Below are 16,293 nucleotides of genomic sequence, written 5' to 3'. Positions count from 1 at the left end.
TGTGGAGGTTTGTCGTTACACCAAAACCCGCAGGTGTTGGTAAACGTAACAAATAGTGACTAGGATCCCCAGGGTGGAAATTATGGATTCTATAGAGGTGCGGTGATTCTTCCAACACCCCCCCTCAAATGCAACTTGGGGAAATCAAACCTGGGTCCAAGCTATGGTACCATGTTGAGGTTTTCCGTTACACCAAAACCCACAGGTGTTGGTAAACGTAACAAACAGTGACTAGGATCCCCAGGGTGGAAATTACGAATTCTATAGAGGTGCGGTGATTCTTCCAACAGACTCGGTTGAATTATACCAGCCTCTATCATTTCTACAAACATATGTTCAATTTCGCTCTTTTGGGCATAGGGATATCTGTATGGCCTGATGTTTGGAGGAACACTTCTGGAATCAAATGAATATCATGATCATGATCACGAATATGTGGGAGACCTTTGGGAGTCTCAAATACCTTGGAATGATTGTCCAAGACTTTTTGGAGATCTGGAGAAATAGATGATTGCAATGTGGAAACATCTAGCGAACATAATTGTGCAATTACACCCCTTTGTTCCTTTTTTAGAAGCTTTGTCATACCATTAGAGCTAATTATCTTTCTCTGTTTCCTTGCAATACCCCTTAATTCAACTTCCTTTCCTTCCATTGAAAATTTCATGAAAAGTTCTTGAGAATTAAAAGCTATTGTACCCAAGGATTGTAGCCATTGGACTCCTAGTACAACATCAGCATCTCCCATTCGAATGGAAAGCATTGGGCTAGTCAATAAATATTCTCCCATCAATAGCTTGATATTATGGCACTTTCCAGAGCAATTTATTGTTCCTCCATTTACAACCATCACTTGACACTCTGGTGCTGGATATAAGAAGAAATTCAATTCTTTTGCTACCTTACAATGAATAAAATTGTGGGTACTTCCTGAATCAATCAACACTATTACCTTTTTCTTCTTGATTTGTCCTTCTATCTTGATGGTTTGAGGAGTGGTAATTCCCGCCAATGCATTAAAAGATATGGTTGGATTCATTTCTTCTTTATCTAGGCTTTGTTCCTGGAGTATATCCTCTTCTTTTAACCTTTCTTGCTCCTTTTCTTCTTCCTCTTTGCAATCTATGTAGAATAATTTCTTCTCAGCACACTTATGACCTTTAGTGTATTTGCTATCACAACTGTAACAAAGCCCTTTTGCTCTTTTTTCTCCCAATTGTTGTGGTGTCAACCTTATAGGTTGTGGAAGACTAGGGGAAACCACACTTCCATCTTTATAGTTGTGAGTGGTATGCTTCTTGGTTGCCATAATTTTGCTTTCCATTTTTCTTTCTAACCCGAATGCCTTCTCTAATGAATCAAGTTCCCAAAGGCGAACATCATGTTGGATATTATCCTTTAAAGTCCCTATGAAAACATCAATCCTATGCTCCTCTGGAATATCTTTTACCGTTATGTTCAATTTTTGGAACTCCTCAATGTGCTCCATTATTGAACCCTTTTGTTTGAGACTTATCAATTGGCTAAAAGAAGTGTTTCTTTTTGTATCCTCATAATGTGCTATCAATTCTTCCGTAAAAATTGCCCAGGTGATAATTTGTTTACGAGAACAAAGCCATTGATACCATACAAACTGATTTGGTTCCAAATATAAAGTTTCAATACGTACCTTTTGTGTGTTTTGCACATTATTGAGATCGAAAAATTGCTCCATTTGTAATATCCATGTTGCGGGATCCTTGCCATCAAACTTCCTCATATCGATTTTTGGAATATGGTGGGTCTTCGATCCCACATTAGGGTCTAAGAAATCATGATTAACATTTCTTTTGTTCACATCATGAGTTTCCTTTACTACCTTTTCACCATTAGTAAGTATGTCTTGTAGAAAATTTGTCAAATCTGTCTTCAAATCTGCCATGCATGTCTTCAAATTTGTGTTCAAATCTCTCTTCAAGTTGTCCATCTTAGCTTCCATGCCATTCATCTTAGCTTCCATGCCATTTATCTTAGCTTCTGTTAGCTTTTGTGAGAGTGACATTTGTTGCACTTGTTCTTGTAATTTTGATATATCATGTAACATTTCTTCCTCTTCTTCATGAGTCATGCTAGAGCTTTCAGGTTCCTTACTAGGTGTTTGCATTTTTTTTCCTTGGGGCATAAGTTACCAATAATAATTCTCTACTATGCCCTTTGAATTCCTTCAAAATAAATTTTCAAACCAAGCTTAAGCAAAAATTTAAAAAATTTACACACCTTTTTTCACTATGTAGGAGCTCAATATTACTTCTGATGTATCTATGTACTTTCTGATCATCTAGTTTTGAAATTGAAACCTATAGTAGCCCTCTATGTCCTCTTTCCAATGCCACCAGTCTGACCCAAATTGGATTCCGTAAGGAAGAGTTATACGAAATCTCCCACAGTGACTTGATTATAGACTAGTTCAGTAGAGCGAACTTGTATGACATGCCACGAGTCACTGTTTCGAACTTTGGCTCTGAAAAATGTCTACAAGAAACTACAGTCCGTCCTCTTTCTGTAAATTCTTATGAAATTTAAATCCGATGCTCAGAGAGAAAGTTATGATGATTTTACCCAGGTCACCTGTTTGGAATGTAATTCAGGTTTCTGCAAAAAGACAAACTTCCTCAGATCATATCTCTGCAAATATAGCTCAAAAAGCTCTGAAATTCAGACACGAGATTCAGCACGACGTCTTCCCAAATGGGTTTTTTTTAGCTTCTGAAACATCGCAGAAAAAAAGTTATAGCGAAAATGCCACGCTGACCTATTTGGAGCAGCGAAACCCTAGAATCCAAGGCTGATACCAAATGTTATGAACCAACTCAAGAAAAGATAGAAAAGATAGATCAACGCCTTAGAATTCAGCCTCTTCGAGGGGGAAACCTCCTTTACATTACATAAATGAACAATTCTTGGATGATTCAAATGACAAAACCTCCTTTCTATATATAGGAGTCTAAGGAGTCACTATATAACCCAGCCGACCTAATAATAATAATATAAAGCCACAAAAATAACAATAGAGGGATTCTATGGGGCACAGTAATAACAATATGGGGATAATAGGGGCACAAAAATATTAATAAGGGATGCAAATACAATAGTAATGGGGTAATCTCTAGTATTATAGGGACCCAACAAAGTCCTCCATTTTTGGAGGCTCTCGATTGGAACTAAAAAAGAGGGCGGAAGATTTCTATTTGTCTTAACCTAGAATGCTTAGTATGCCCAACATTGGGTGGAGTTGGGTAGAGACAAACCTTTGGATCCTCTGAGGAGAGTTAGGGTGGATATGTATATATCTGGAGTTCCTTGTTGATCAAAGGGTGGAACTGTGAACCTTTGGAATCCCTTGTGGCCAAAGGGTGGAGATGAGAATCTATGGAGTCCCTTTCTTACCAAAGGGTGGAGATGAGAATATTTGGAGTCCCTTATTGACCAAAGGGTGGAGATGAGAATCTTTGGAATCCCTTTTTGATAAATGGGTGGAGATGTATATCTCTAGAGTCCCTTATGGACTGATGGGTGGAGGAAAAACTACCTCTGGAATCCCTGTATCAGTCTACAACCAAAATTAATTAGGCAAGGTGGAGGGGAACAAACCTTTGGAATCCCTAGCCTAAACACTGGGATAGGTTTCATAAGCTAGGGGCTGACAATTGCATAGCTGGTAGTTTTCAATGGTTGGAGGAAAATTGTGAAACCTATCCCTATGCCCATCCTTAGGTATCCTGATAATTATGATGCCTGGAAATCGTTCAAGTCTAATTCCTACAAAACAGGGTTACAAAATGGCACATATTGCCTAAATTAAATGACATTTTGATGCCATATGTAGGCATGGGTCACACTATGGAAGAAATTTTATCCATGAACAATGATGTATGTTTAGGAAAGGAGTCGTGGTCTTAAAATCTATTGTACACCTAGGTTCCATGGACACCCCATACACTAAGGTGCATCCATAGGTTGAACGACCTACAAAGGAGATAACAAACATGAAGGAAGGAATTAGGTCCCCTTAAGACTATGTCAACAAACTTCAAATGATGGTACCTGACACTTGAAAGAGTTCATATTATCAGATTAGTACTTGATGTCCCAGATGCAGTTCATGATGTTCATAAGACAAAAATCCAGTACATGTGGATGATATTGTTTAGGGGCTTATTAAAATTTTGTTCTATCCTTGAATATACTTCAATCTATTGGCATATGAAATTTGACAATGGTTTATACCAACTCTATCCTTGACATTTCATTAGATAGACTAGATTGTCACTTATAATGTTTGTTGGACACAGATTGTCATTGATGTCAATATGGCAATATTCAAGAGGAGGAGACAGAGCATATCGAAGCCAAGAGGAGCAAAAGGAGCAGACCATATCAGAGGAGCCACATATATCAGAGCAAGAGGAGCCATATCGGAGGAGTGTCAGAGCAAGAGGAGCCATCGGAGGAGCTATCAGAGCTATCGGAGCATATCGGAGCAAGAGGAGCCATCGGAGGAGCTATCGGAGCATATAGGAATTCATTTGATGGCGATCAAATGAACTACTAATATATACATGCCGAGACTTTCCGTCAGAACGACGAGAGCATACACAGGAGCCATTTGACCTTCCAGATCAATGGTCCAGGAGACATGGGAATAGTGCGATGAGCTGTGAGCCGTCAGATCACTAATCCGGATCGATGGTCTCGATCCAATCGGTGATCGGGAGATCGGAGGAGTGGAGCCTTTCGGGACTGCGAAGTGGAGAGCTTCGATATCCGGAGCCGAAGTCATATTAGAAAGCAGCCTAAAAGGAGATCAGGTCTGATAAAGAATTGCTTGCGAAGTGGAGAGCTCCGATATCCGAAGCCGAAGTCATATTAGAGAGTAGCCTAAAGGGAGATCGGGTCCAGTTTTGTATCGGCGGATGCATACAGATATAACCCATGACGAGCGATCGTCGATCGCCGACAAATTACCATTGGGCGGAGGCAGATGCGATAAAATATAAACTGTGGTGCATTGCATATCGGGTCCGCGGAGGACTTGTATCATTTTAGAGGTAGCGATCAGCGAAATCTCCGAATCATCCAGAGCCGAAATTATATAGAGGATGGTTGAATGGGAGATCGGGTCCACAAACCCGTTCTATTATAACAATCCCGCCGATACGAATCCGCCGATATGACAGATCTGAAACCGATATAGAAGGGAGTTAATGGGTTGATCGGGCCCGCTAAACCTTCGTGTTACAAATCCGCCGAAGCGAACCTGCCGATATCCCGGACCCGAATTCAATATAGAGACGAGAGTCTAAAAGGGCGTCGGGTCCGCACCTCGTTGGAGGTCAGGGCTTAAAGGTTTATTGAGACCATCGAAATCTGGACCCGCCGAAATTTATAAAGGCGAAATTATAAAGATTTGGAATCCAAGCATTGGAAGTAGAGCGGGGATTATATGGCTTCCGATGGGTGATTAAAATGATCGGGTGGTCGCTTCCAATGGGTGATTAAAACGCTTGGGTGGTGGCTTCTGATGCGTGATTAATACGCTCAGGTGGTGGCTTCCGATGGTTGATTAAAACGCTCAGGTGGTGGCTTCCGATGGGTGATTAAAAGCGCCGATAAAGCCTGTAAGAAAAAAAAAAGAAAGCAAAGAAATGGAAGCCGAAGTGTCAAGCGATCAAGTGAGGAGGAAGCCAAAGAGTCAGCATGTAAGAGGAAACGAATGGACAGGGCCATGGAGCATATAAACGTAGCAAAAAGAGAGAACTGTAGTGGTTGTTCGTGAATGGTATAACCTGAGCATGAGATAGTGAAAGCAGCAGAAGAAAAGGGGGCAGCAGAAGCAGTGGAAGCTGAAAAGAGCGCAACAACACACCAGTGTATACCAAAGAGGTTGGAGCCTCAGAATTGAACAGGATTGAAGTCCTTGGGAGTTGGTGCTCCTAAGTCCAAGATTGGTGTCTTGGCAAAATAGATTTGGTGCTCAGGAGGTTGGAGCCTCACCAAAGTCCAAGTTGGAGCTTGGCAACCAATTGTGACAATCTATTTATTGTATTTATTTTTCTGCATAGTTATATTAATAAAAGCATTCATTCCTGCTGTTCATTTTGTGTTCTGAACATATATGTTTTAACTAGTAAAACAATAGTGAGAAAAAGAAATACTGATTCACCCCCCTCTCAGTATTTCCAACAATTGGTATCAGAGCCGGCTTCTTCATTCTAGCCTAACATCTTGAAGAAGGATCAGCAACCATGATGAGAAATCATGAAACATCAGGAAAACCTCCTCTGTTTGATGGCACTAACTTTGGGTTTTGGAAGAAAATAATGACTTACTATTTAATGTCCCTTGGACCTGAAGTCTAGCATTTTTGTCAAATTGAATACCGAGCGACTTCCACTGTTCCAACAGACCAAGATGAGAGGAAAGCCTACATTGAAAATGAAAAAGCCATGAACTCTATCACCAGTGGAATCACTGATTCCGGGTTTACAAAAATCATGCACTGTAACTCTGCCAGAGAAATGTGGGAGAAGCTAGTTAGCTTGTACGATGGAGACTCAAAAGTCAAAAAGGCAAAGCTTCAAACTCAGAGAAGACAATTTGAAAGTTTGAAGATGGAAGAGGAAGAAGATATTGCAGCATACCTCCTCTGAGTAGCTGAAGTGGTAAATTCCCTGAAAGGATTGGACAGAAAGGTTGAAGAAAGTACTATTGTACAAAAGGTATCAAGGTCCCTTCCAGACAAATTTGACTCCAAAATAAGTGCTATAGAAGAATCAAAGGATCTTGACACCCTCAAAATGGATGAACTCCATGGAATTATCACTGCCTATGAAATGAGGAAAGGTGGACCTAGCTCCAAAGATGCAGCATTCAAGGCCTCAAAGTCAAAGAAAGGGAAAGAAAGGAATGACTGTAGTGATGAGTTAGATGTGGAATCCGAATTGGCTCAATATGTACGAAAGATGAAGAGAGGATCTAAGCTTAAAGGCAAGTATCCTCTTATCTATTTTAAATGTGGTAAAATAGGTCATTATGCAGCAAAATGTCCTCATAAACAAGACAGTGATTATGAAAGAAATTCTAAAAGAATGACATACAAAAAGAAAGGGTTCAATAAGAAAAACCTTCTCTCCAAGCAAGGTGAGTCTGATGAGGATGAGTTTATGGTCATCAAAAAGAAATCAGATGAGGAAAGCGATCATGATGAAAGTCAAGAAGCATTATTCATGGCACTCACAGATGATGATGACTCGGGGCCAGAAGGAAATGTGGATGAACTGTTAATAAGTGCCATTGAAGAGAACGAGAAACTACGGAACAAAATTATCTCTCTCAAAGTGGAAAACGAGGAAATAAGAAGGAGAGAAGATCTGTTGGAAACAAAGCTTAAGGAAAAAGAAGAGACTTATGAAGAACGTGAGGCCGAAGTAGTATCTCTGAGAAAGGAGTTGGAGCAAATTAAAAAGGGTTGTAAAAGCTCTCAAATACTTGATACTATTCTGAAAAATCCAAAACCTCAACATGATAAGTCTGGAATAAGTTTCAAGGGAGAATCCTCAAGCACTAAGAATAGTGCGAAAAGCTATGCTGATGCACTTTCCTGCAACCCTAAAGATGAAAAAGTATCTTATCAAAAGTGCATCCCAGATTCCAAGAATAAAGAAAGAGTTACTCCAAAGAAGAATGTGGAGTCGAATCATGGACACTACAGCAAATACAAATCTCTACCCCACCAAGGGCCCATCAAAAATCCAAAGGACGAGGGAGGAGTAATTCTCAGAAAGGAAAGCGAATTAAACTGTGGTTACTTCAAAACCATATTTCTTGGACATTGTTTTCACTGTAAAAACTTCAGTCACCAAGCTAGACACTGTATGGCTCGCAGAAGTGAGAAGACAACGCAAAAGGACCGAGTAATCAACTCATATGCTCCCAAAAGACAGGGAAAAATCAAAACCTTCAATTCATTCAATCCCTTGACTAAATTTGATCTGACTTGCTCTTTTTGCTACAATAATGGACACTATGAACAAAACTTCCCACTCAAAGGAAGAAAGACGAGCAGCAAGATCTCTACAATGGACAAATGCGGCCTGGCTCTATTTGCGCAAAATAATGGAAACCAATGGTTTGTGGATAGTGGGTGCTCTAGACACATGACAGGAGACAGAAGGAAATTTATCTCACTGAGCAAAAAGGAAGGGAATGTGTCCTTTGGAAGCGGAACTGGAAAAATTGCAGGAAGAGGAATAATTACTCTGATCAATGGAAAAGGAAAAGCTCAAGATGATCTGCTGGTTGACGGACTCAAACACAACCTTCTGAGTGTCAGCCAAATTTGTGATCAAGGACATAAGGTTGTTTTCAACACCAAAGACTGTGAAATAAGGAACTTTGCCTCAGGGAAACTTGTGGCAAAAGGAGTGAGAAAACCAGACAACATTTATGTTCTAAACAAGATTCAGGAAAACAAATGCTACTTGAGTCAGGCAGATGAGAGTTGGTTGTGTCACAAGAGACTTGGACATACCAGCTTCGAAAATCTGGTCAATATCAACAAGATCAAAGCTGTACAAGACATCCCAAGGTTGTCCAAACCAAATCAAGCAGTGTGTGGTCCATGTCAACATGGAAAACAGACCAGAACCAACCACAAGACAAAGGAACACTATACATCAAAGCCCTTGGAGATCATACATGTTGATGTGTGTGGGCCAATTAGAAATCAAGCACTCCAAGGAGAAAGGTACTTTGTATTATTTGTTGATGATTATACCAGAATGATGTGGATATATTTCATAAAGTATAAATCTGAAACTTTTGAGTGTTTTAAGAATCTAAAAGCCCTTGTAGAAAATGAAAAAGATTCAAAAATTAAGTGTCTCAGAACAGACCGAGTAGGAGAATTCACATCAAACGAGTTTAGAGATTTCTGCAATATTCATGGAATTAGAAGGGAATACTCGGTTTCCATAACACCTCAGCAAAATGGGGTAGTTGAAAGACGAAACCGAACTGTCTAAGAAATGGCAAGAACCATGCTGTTAGCAGCAAACCTACAACCTAAATTCTGGAGGGAAGCAGTAGGGACAGTTGTCTATACATTGAATCAGAATCAATTGAGACCAAATTGTGACAGAAATCCTTATGAGCTATGGAAAGGGAGACCTGCTTCAGTGAAGTATTTCAAAATATTTGGAAACAAGTGCTTCATAAAAATAAATGATGGTTCACCTGGAAAATTTGATTCTCAGGTTGATGAGGGGATATTTCTTGGATATTCTCCACGGAGCAAGGCTTACAAGTGCTACAATTTTCGACTGAAGAAAATAGTGGAAAGCATTGACGTAAAGGTTGATGAAGATCTTCCAGAAAAGGAAATTGTAGAAAAAGAAGATGACTTTCTCATTGAAGAAGAAGAATCTAAAGAAGAAGAGATAGATGATGAAGAAGAAGAAGATGAAAGAGAACCACCTCATACCCCTTCAAAGATTAATTATGTAGAAAGATATCATCCAGAAGAACAGATCATTGGCGATAAAGATGAAGGTGTGCAGACCAGAAGAAGGATAACAACCTCACCCAAGAGAAAAGCCATTACCCTCCTATCTATGATAGAACCAGAAACATTCATAGAAGCAAGTAAGTATCCTCATTGGGTAAAAGCAATGGAAGAAGAAATGTCCCAAATTGAGAAGAACAAGACATGGGAGCTAGTACCTCGTCCAAAGGACAAAAACATAATAGGAACCAAATGGGTGTTCAAAAATAAAATGAATGAGGAAGGACAGGTTATCAGAAACAAGGCAAGACTCGTCTGCAAAGGCTATTCACAAATTGAAGGAGTTGACTTTGAAGAGACATTTGCACCAGTGGCCCGTATGGAAGCTATCAGGATGTTATTAGCATTTTCTTGCTCGAAAGGATTCAAAATCTATCAAATGGACGTGAAATCAGCATTTCTAAATGGCGAACTCAACAAGGAAGTCTACATGGAGCAGCTAGAAGGTTTTGATCTAACAACAGGAAAGGACCTAGTCTGTAAGTTGAAAAAGGCTTTGTATGGGTTGAAACAAGCTCCTAGAGCTTGGTATGCAAGACTGGATAACTATCTCCAACAACAAGGCTTCAAAAAGGGAGTCGCTGGAAGCAATCTATACATAAAGGCAGATCAAGGTAAGTTTCTAGTTTCTCTTGTTTATGTTTATGATCTGATTTTTGCTAGTAATAATGATGAAATGAGCCATGAATTTTCTCAAAGCATGGCAAAATAATTTGAGATGTCAATGATAGGAGAACTGTCCCACTTCCTTGGACTTCAAGTATCTCAAACCAGAGCAGGATTGTGTATATCTCAAGCCAAATATCTAAAAGACATGTTCAAAAAATATGGAATGGAGGATTGTGCACCCATGAACACTCCAATGACCAGAAACTGCAAACTGAGCAAAGATGATGACTCCCCTCTAGTAGATGCAACTCATTACAGGTCAATGATTGGAGCCCTCCTATACTTAACAACTACACGACTGGATATAATGCAAGAAGTAGGAATGGTGGGAAGATTTCAATTGGCTCCCAAACAATCCCATTTATTAGCCGTAAAAAGAATCCTCAGATATCTGAAGGGAACTTCAGATTTCGGTCTTTGGTACCCAAGGAGCTCAACACTGAATATAACTGCATACACTGATGCTGATTGGGCTGGAAATATAGATGATCGGAAAAGTACTAGTGGAAATGCATTCTTCCTAGGAGACTGTTTGGTATCCTGGCTCAGCAAAAAACAGTCATCCATATCATTATCCACAACCGAAGCCGAGTATATTGCTGCAGCAGACTGTTGTACTTCGATACTATGGATGAAGGAAGCGCTAAAAGATGTCAACATATGTACAAATCAACCAATTACTGTTTATTGTGACAACACTAGTGCTATCAGTCTCAGCAAAAATCCAGTGATGCACTCAAGAACCAAACATATAGCAATCAAGTATCATTTCCTCCGTGAGCAAGTAGCTGAAAAAAACATCGCTCTGGAATATATAAGTACTAAGGAGCAGATAGTTGATATTTCCACTAAACCTCTTCCTCGAGAAGCATTCGAACACCTGCGACAAAAGATGGGGGTTATTCCTTTATCATCACTCAAGTCTATTCATAAAGATGCAGCAGGACAGGGGGAGAAACTTGACGGGGGGAGTTCGTCTGCATTCCTTTGCCATTGATGTCAAAGGGGGAGAAGGCAGAAGAATATTGCCATCAATAACAAAGGGGGAGATTGTTGTACACAGATTGTCATTGATGTGAATATGGCACTATTCAAGAGGAGGAGACAAAGCATATCAGAGCCAAGAGGAGAAAAAAAGAGCCAAGAGGAGCAGACCATATCGAAGGAGCCACATATATCAGAGTAAGAGGAGCCATATCGGAGGAGTGCCAGAGCAAGAGGAGCCATAGGAGGAGCTATCAGAGCTATCGGAGCATATCAGAGCAAGAGGAGCCATCGGAGGAGCTATCAGAGCATATAGGAATTCATTTGATGGCGATCAAATGAACTACTAATATATACATGCCCAGACTTTCCATCAGAACGACGAGAGCATACACAGGAGCCATTTGACCTTCTAGATCAATGGTCTAGGAGACATGGGAATAGTGCGATGAGCTGTGAGCCGTCAGATCACTAATCCGAATCGACGGTCCCGATCCAATCAGCGATCGGGAGATCGAAGGAGTGGAGCCTTTCGGGATTGCGAAGTGGAGAGCTCCGATATCCGGAGCCGAAGTCATATTAGAAAGCAGCCTAAAGGGAGATCAGGTCCGATAAAGAATTGCTTGCGAAGTGGAGAGCTCCTATATCCGGAGTCGAAGTCATATTAGAGAGCAGCCTAAAGGGAGATCAGGTCTGGTTTTGTATCAGTGGATTCATACAGATATAACCCGCGACGAGTGATCGCCGATCGCCGAAAAATTACCATTGGGTGGAGGCGGATGCGATAAAATATAAATTGTGGTGCATTGCATATCGGGTCCGCGGAGGACTTGTATCATTTCGGAGGTAGCGATCAGCGAAATCGCCGAATCATCTGGAGCCGAAATTATATAGAGGATGGTTGAATGGGAGATCGGGTCCGCAAACCCGTTCTGTTATAACAATCCCGCCGATACGAATCCGCCGATATGACGGATCTGAAACCGATATAGAAGGGAGTTAATGGGTCGATCGGGTCCGCTAAACCTTCGCGTTACAAATCCGCCGAAGCGAACCTGCCGATATCCCGGACCCGAATTCAATATAGAGACGGGAGTCTAAAAGGGCGTCGGGTCCGCACCTCGTCGGAGGTCAGGGCTTAAGGGTTTATTGAGACTGCTGAAATCCGGACCCGCCGAAATTTATAAAGGTGAAATTATAAATATTTGGAATCCAAGCATTGGAAGTAGAGCGGGGATTATATGGCTTCCGATGGGTGATTAAAATGCTCGGGTGGTGGCTTCGGATGGGTGATTAAAATGCTCGGGTGGTGGCTTCCGATGCGTGATTAATACGCTCGGGTGGTGGCTTCCGATGGTTGATTAAAATGCTCAGGTGGTGGCTTCCGATGGGTGATTAAAAGCACCGATAAGTAAGAAGAAAAAAAAGAAAGCAAAGAAATGGAAGCCGAAGTGTCAAGCGATCAAGTGAGGAGGAAGCCAAAGAGTCAGCATGTAAGAGGAAACGAATGGACAGGGGCATGGAGCATATAAAAGCAGCAAAAACAGAGAACTGTAGTGGTTGTTCGTGAACGGTATAACCTGAGCATGAGATAGTGAAAGCAGCAGAAGAAAAGGGGGAAGCAGAAGCAGTGGAAGCTGAAAAGAGCGCAACAACACACTAGTGTATACCAAAGAGGTTGGAGCCTCAGAATTGAACATGATTGAAGTCCTTGGGAGTTGGTGCTCCTAAGTCCAAGATTGGTGTCTTGGCAAAATAGAGTTGGTGCTCAGGAGGTTGGAGCCTCACCAAAGTCCAAGTTGGAGCTTGGCAACCAATTGTGACAATCTATTTATTGTATTTATTTTTCTGCACAGTTATATTAATAAAAGCATTCGTTCTTGCTGTTCATTTTGTGTTCTGAACATATATGTTTTAACTAGTAAAACAATAGTGAGAAAAAGAAATACTGATTCACCCCCCTCTCAGTATTTCCAACAATGTTTACTTTATAAGTACATGCCATATTTAATGGTTGCTCACATAAAGGTATGTTATATGTACTAGGGTAGCCTTAAAGTGTTTTTTCAATAAAACATGACAAAAACGGAAAAAATGTTGCTAGAATAGCCTAGGTTGCACACATAATTACACAATTTGCAAAAAATTTTGGAGTTTGATGTGGAGGTTGTGTAAGGTTGGTGTCAATTTGGTCTAATGAAACAACGAGGATATGCAACCCATATAATTTTCTAAGATTTACAAGCATCTGTTACAATTTCTTGGAAGGATTCCATTCGCTACCTATGAACTCGACAAATGCTAGACTGTGGGATATTTTTCCTAACCATTGGAAGCTATACAGTTCAAGGAAATAAAACTTGAGATAGTATGCTACATTTTGGGGGCACCTTTTAGGTTGTCCTCTCAGACACTGAATGCGGATAAAACTATGTGCTAGTGTGAGTATAACATAAAGATAAATTATGATGTTTGAGTAATTACCCTTTTCCCTCAGGATCTGAAATTTTTGTAATTATTGTGGGAATGTCCTTCTCACTCCTCAAGGAGTCAATTCCCATGTATAGCAATAAAAACATTTTTTCTCATGACACAACTATTGTTATATTTGTATATGAATTGGACTTGAATTATCACCTTAACAATGATATCAGATAAACTCAACCTTGTATTACTAGGCACTAGAATTTGATCCATGGAGGATCTGAACATGTATATTTACCTTCGCATTAAGGATGCCTAGTGATTGGAAACCCTCTGGAGGGAAATTATTTATTTTATGTGAAACTAGAGATAACTTAATAATGGCGGATTATTGTAATTCCATTGAGACATGTGATAAAAATGACTCATTATAAATCTGCCTTGGTGATTACTTTTCTTTTTTTTCACTACTGGTTCACGGATACCCATGGTCAGTGGGTCTGCCTTGTCCAGGATCGAACAACGCTAGGGTGGACCCCACCCGAAGGGGGTCACACCCCTCGGCCTATTGACTGACCTGACCCCAAGAGCTTTCGGGTTTCGACCCTGTGACCTCCCATTGGAGAGGCCTCAACTTGACCGATTGAGCTAACCCTTGGGGCTCCTTGGTGATTACTTATATAGGTGTTATTGCTATTATCGAAGCTCGCAAGTAAGTAATCTATACCCTCTTCAAGGAATATAAAAATATTGTAGGGCTCTGTTATCATTGTTATTTATTTAGGGACTATGCATGTGATAGATTGCCTTGTTGAACTAGTAGATATATTTCTATTCCATTAATGATGGGTTGATGTCTGCATTAAGCATATGATTAATAACGTTGAATGGGGTATGCTACAAATAATATACTAAACGATGTGTCCTTGCAACTACATTACCTGAGTGTGTATCTCTCTCTCTCTCTCTCTCTCTCTCTCTATATATATATATATATATATATATATATATATATATATCACGAGAGTTGTCACCTGCCTTGGAACTTGAATTGAGTATGGTTTACATGTTAATGGGGATTGCATCTAAGGTTCATTCTATTACAGATCTTTGGTTGATTCCTTTTTAGGAAGCCCATGATATTACCCTTGATATTTCAAATGTGTAATTTCTTAAAGCCATTAATTTTGTCAATTAAGCTCCCTTCTCGAGGTATTCAGATACTTGTTGAACAATTTGGTTAGAGGCCTTACCTCTAGAATATTCATTGAAACTGTTAAAAAAATTCCTTAGAATCCTTATACCTAGAATACTTGTTGATATTCAGTAGTGGGTGATAGCTCATATGTAATCCAATAGTGGGGTATGTCTTCAGTCATTTCCCCAATCCATTCCCACCACATTTTTTTTCTCTCAAATTTATTTCAAAAAACATTTAGGGGCTTGAGGGCCCTAACCGGCTTAGTTGAGCTAATGAGTTCTCTTCATTATTTCCGAAGTTTGTAGTTGGGTGAATTGTGGTTGGTGAATTTACTTTTTGTCTTACCTGATGTTAATAATGTCGATGGTTTGGATATTATGTTTTGTAAGTATGTCTGGAATCTAAATTAATAGATTATGTCTTGTCATCTAAGTGGAGTAGATTAAGGGAGGGCCATGAAAGCTTAAATACCAAATCAATCAGTAGCAATGCATTAAGTACGAAGCTAAAATGTGAAGTTGGGTTACACTTTTGGCCTTTTTTTGAGAAAAAAATACCATTTTTAGAAGTTTTTGAACTTTCAGAAAGCTAAAGTAATTTTTAGGTTTAGAATTTCATTTTACATTAAAGAAAACTTGTCAAAAATTTTATTAGCTTTCTCTTGCTTATTTTTCATAATTTGTTTATTCACATTTGATATTTCCACTTAGCAATTGTTTGGTTGTGTGTTCTTTAAAAATGAAGGGATTCATAACAAGTCATGTTTTTTGGCACCAATCTGTTCTTTGTTAACCTTACATTTTTTGAAAAAAAATGTGTTGCAACAATCTAGATAGACTCTACTTCAATATGTCTATATTTATGAAACCAATAGATGCATATCGTAATTAATAGTTTTTTTTGACTTGAACAAATAGGAAAAACTGCATATTTTGAAGATGTTTTATATAGCACCATGTTTCTCATCATGTTATTTAAAAGCTAAAAATATAAAAACCACCTATTAAAGAGCATGAACCAACCTAATACACAATAAAACTTCCATATTTTTTCACAGTGTATTTTGGAAGATACAAAATTTTGATTTCACTGAATCATAATTACGTTCAGAAAATGTTTGCACACATTTTACTAGAAAATTAGTTAAAATTAGAAAATATCTATGAAATTCCATAAAATTTATATCTATTAAAAGTAGATTCAATTATGAAAATGCTGGTGTTGGTTCGGAAAATAAATTCACTATATTTGATGAAGTTTAACCATTCCAAAATTGGAGAAAGGTGAATAGAGCTAAGTCGTTGTAGAGTTGCAAGTTTTCGGCCGAAAATTTTTTTTAGTTGATTTTTTTTTGGATTGATTTTTTTTTTTTCACCTGCAAATGATCGTCAAATTTTTATGGAAAATAAGTTTT

Source organism: Pinus tabuliformis, chromosome 7 (assembly GCF_031772625.1).
Source record: "Pinus tabuliformis cultivar Carrire ecotype Pingquan chromosome 7, CPIR1, whole genome shotgun sequence".
NCBI classification, from domain to species: Eukaryota; Viridiplantae; Streptophyta; class Pinopsida; order Pinales; family Pinaceae; genus Pinus; species Pinus tabuliformis.
This window is presented reverse-complemented; position numbering follows the sequence as displayed.